The sequence below is a fragment of the Microtus ochrogaster genome, chromosome 7 (genome assembly GCF_000317375.1).
Source record: "Microtus ochrogaster isolate Prairie Vole_2 chromosome 7, MicOch1.0, whole genome shotgun sequence".
Classification (NCBI taxonomy): Eukaryota; Metazoa; Chordata; class Mammalia; order Rodentia; family Cricetidae; genus Microtus; species Microtus ochrogaster.
Window position 1 is genome coordinate 37,853,211 of NC_022014.1, and position 4,231 is coordinate 37,857,441.

General features: G+C 48.9%; 1 protein-coding gene across 3 annotated transcripts in view; it reads left to right on the plus strand.

The window, feature by feature from the left end:
• The first annotated feature begins 1,303 nt into the window (after positions 1-1,303).
• The window catches only part of Shmt1 (serine hydroxymethyltransferase 1), a 20,321-nt gene continuing 17,393 nt past the window's right edge, over positions 1,304-4,231 (plus strand). For 2 of the 3 annotated variants that reach the window (XM_005349930.1, XM_005349931.1), the window contains exon 1: positions 1,304-1,626. The gene's annotated coding sequence lies outside the window, so the exon portion shown is untranslated. Of the gene's footprint in view, positions 1,627-3,284; positions 3,442-4,231 lie in introns of all 3 variants that reach the window. The other variant, XM_026780343.1, reaches the window with a different exon arrangement.

Genomic DNA, 4,231 nt, shown 5'->3' on the forward strand with positions numbered 1-4,231 from the left:
TTAAAAGCACTTATTGCTTTTGCAGAGGGTCAGTGTTCTGTTCCCAGCACCCACATGGTGGTTCACAACCATCCATAACCTCTTTTGACCTCAAAGGGCACCAGGCACACACATGGTATACATACATATATGGAGACAAAACATTTATACACATAAAAATTTAAAAAAAATTTTTAGAGACCAGGTTTCTCTGTTTAGCCCTGGCTGTCCTGGAACTTGTTCTGTAGACCAGGCTGTTCTTGAACTCAGAGATCTGCCTGTCTCCACTTCCTGAATGCTGGGATTAAAGAAGTGCGTCACCACCAGCAGCTCTAAAATGTTTTGAAATCTTATTATTTTAAAATAATTTTGTTACCAAAGTATTTTTTATATTTTATGCATATGTGGAATTTATGTGTATATATATATTTATTTTATTTATGTGTACAACTGCTTGCCTGTGTGTATATGCATGCATCATTTGCATCAGATCCCCTGGAACTGAAGGTATAAATGGTTGTGAGCCACCCATGTGGGTGCTGGGAATTGAATTCAGGTCCTCTGCAACAGCAACCAATGCTTTTAACCACTGAATCATCTCTCCAGCCCCGTGGCATTATAATTTGCTCCATTATTTTTTCCTGTGTAATTCAGATTGAATGTGTGTAATTCAGGATTGAATTCAGACCCTTGTATATGCTTAGCAAGCTCTCAACTGTTGAGTCACACAGCCAGCCTTACTTTTATTTTTGAGACAGCCACCTAGCCTGAATCTTGGTGTTTAGTCAGGTGTTTGTCTCAAGGGTTTTTGTAACAGGGACTATGTTGTACTGGCTGGTGGGTAGACACCGGGGCCCTAGCTATTCTTCTTTCCTTTTAAAATAGATTTATTTAAGCCAGGCATGGTGGCACATACTTTTAACCCCAGAACTCTTGAGACAGATTCCCCTGGGACTGGAATTACAGTGGTGAAAATTGCTGGGAATTGAACTCGAGCTAGGGTCGATTCCCAAGCCCTACCCAGGTCTTCTGGATCACACAAGCCCTCACTCTACAGCCAAATCAAAAGCCCAAAAGTCCCAGATCCCGAGGTGAAGGGCCGCCCAGTCCCCTCCTCCCTCCCACCCTCTCCAGCTCCAGCTCCCTTCCTCCTTCCCGCTTTGCCTGTCGCAGCTAAGCGCGCCTGGGCGGTTGGGGGCGGGCTCTACCTGACTACGCGCCCTTTGATTGGGCAGCCGAGGGGGCGGGGCGGGGCAGGCTGTGCTAGGGAGAGCCTAGTGGAGCTCTGCCCTCTGCGCGCCAAGTTTGGGTTCCCCCGGTCGCGGCGTGTCACGTGGGCTGTGGGCTGGTTCCCAGGGCACGTGCTGAGCTGTTGGGACTTGGCGGGTTGTTCCGGACAGCGCGCTGTGGCGGCTTTCACGCTGGCGGTGGGACTCGGGTCGTTCTCGCGCTCTCCAGGAACTCAGCGATCCACCTGCCTCTGCCTCCCGAGTGCTGAGATTAAAGGCCTGTGCCATCACACCACCCTAACCCGGAGAGGCCGGAGCCTCAGGCGTGTGAGTCCAGGTCCCGCTACCAAGTGAATTGGAGGTCATCCTGGACCACAGATTGAGACCTTCTCACAAGAACCCATCCGTCTAATACTAGGTATGTAATGTCTAATCTTTGCGGTTGTTTCTTTTTGTTTTGTTTTTTGAGGTGGGGAGTACCAGGTAGCACGTGCTAGCCTCGAACTTGCAGCGTAGCCAAGGATGACCTTGAACTTCCTCCATCTCACCAGTGAGAGCTACCACTCCTGATTTATGGGGTGCCGGGGATGGAACCCCTTGATTTATACGTGTTAGTGAAGCTTCTGAGGTTTGGCTCTGGTTGTATAAGCGCTACCTTGGGTTTACTAGCACGTCCCTGTTTGTCTGCAGTATGTTACCCTGGTCTAGGAGACAGGTTGGGTTGTGGGGATCTTAGAGCTCAGTGCCTCTATTTCAAGGTCTGGAAGTTAGCTGACCCTTGGTTAACTGAAACAAGCACGAATGTGTTTGGTTGACTTAGGCAGTTGCTGGACTGGAAACACCAGTTTAGGTTCCCTACGGAATCCATTTTAAATTTTTTCCTTGAGGGAATGTCGAAGGGAGGTGAATAATTGTTACCCAGGGTTCTGGGAAGAACCAGAAGTAAACTAGAGCTCGGATTCTGGCTCATTTGTATGACCCTAGTTTGATAAAGTAGCTCCGCAGAACACAAAAATTTATGTGCAAGACAAGGAAGGCCACCAAGCCTGGTCCCTATTACAATTTAAAAGCAATAATAGTAGTAAATTAATATGGACTTTGGCAAACCTATAGACCTTAATTTAAAAAAAAAAAAAAAGCTGCTTGTTTTCCCGAGTTAGCCAAAAATGACAATTCCAGGCACACACCTTTAATCCCAGCCCTCAGAAGACAGAGACAGGCGGACCTCTGAGTCCGAGGCCAGCCTTGTCTACAGAGAGAGTTCCAGGACAGAACAACCAGGACTGTTAAATTTCCACGGAGAAATCCTGTCCCCAAAACAAGCGGCCAGGTGGTGGTGGTACATGCCTTTAATGTTAACACTCAGGAGGCAGAGGCAGGCGGATCTACAGAGTGAGTTCCAGGGTAGATTCTAGGGAGCGGAGTGAAAGCAAGAATAGACTGCTGAGTTGGGGGGCGGAAAGGAGGCCACCCCTGCAGTTCCCACCTAGGGCTGTCTTGGATCAGAAAAGCCATTGCATGTGGGCCAATGGGCAGCGAGTGAATCTGTGGACCAGAATGGGGGTGCTGGTGGTACCTAGATAGAGGTGGTGGGGACATGTTCTTCCTGAGGAGGATGGGACTGAATGCACCTTGCCAAAGGATAAGAGTCCAGCTCTCCAGAGAAGAGCACTGAGCTCTCGATGGTTAGGAGACACTCGGTTTCCGGCCTTCGGCAGTTAATATCTAATGAAGAGGTTGTTGCCCTTTGGGATTCCCAGAGCAAAGGTCCCAACCTGACTGGTAAAGGCTCTGGTTCTAACTTACCAAGTTGTCTGGATTTCCTGGGTGCTGATGTTGGGGGAAGAAACTCATGGGGTGCTTTGCATGCATTGCTGAGGTCACCTGTAAACCTCTCCTTCTCAGGGAGCTGCTACTGCAGTAGCAGAAGCAAACTGACTTGTCTGTGCTTTCTCATGTGTGGCCACATGTTTGTCTAATGATTCCATGCTGGTGTGAATATAACTACTCTGAACGTCCTAATTAGGAATTTTCTGTTTAAAGATGATTGACACGTCCTTTGTCTACCTCTTCCAGGGAGAGAAGGAACCCTACTTTGGCACTGGATTGGGAGTGTGCCCTCTGGGAGAGTAGGCTCTTTGCTCAGGATTGGCTGTTCTCTGTTGGGGCTGTCCTTTCCACAGCAGACCTCCTGTCTTGGCCACCTCAGTGTTTCACCTATTTTGGGCCTTAGGTATTCAGTATTTATGTTGGTCTATGGTCATTCCCCCCCTGAGGAAGCCCCATAAAGGCAGGTCGGCTCCCCCCTCCCCCCCTTGAATTTATCGACCACAGCACAAAAGAGTAGTAGGCAGTGGAAGGTCCTTAACTACTTGTCCTGTAAATAAAGTTTGCACACGTTAACAGAAAAGGACAGGAGGGCTGCCAGTCATTGTGTAAAGGAAGAGCTGTGGGTGCAGTGGGTTCGTTTTGCTTTGTTGCTTGTGTTTTTGAGACAGGGTTTCTGCGTATCCTTGACTGTCTTGGAACTCTTTGTAGCCCAGGATGGCACCTGCCTCAGCGTCCTGAGTGCTGAAATCACAGACGTGCGCGACCGTGCCCAGACTGAGTGCGGTGTTTTTATTTTACATGTATGTACTTTATTTTATGTGCGTGGCTAAACGTTTCGCACAACACAGCTTGGTGTTCAGTGCCTAGTTAGAGAGCAGCAAAGCTCCACGTGTGCTTCCGCGGAGTCTGAGAGAACTGTGTCCAGAACTGAAGATCGCAGGACTCAATTATAAAATGTTTACTGCCTGTGGTGGAACGTGCCCATAATCCTAGGACTTGGGAGGTGGAAGAAAGAGGAGTTCAAAGTCATTTTTAGCCACGTGCCGAGTCTAAGGCCAACCTGGACCATGTGAGAACAAAGCTATAAAGTGTGCTGCTGGGAGCCGGGCGGTGGTGGCGCACGCCTTTAATCCCAGCACTCGGGAGGCAGAGGCAGGCGGATCTCTGTGAGTTCGAGGCCAGCCTGGTCTACA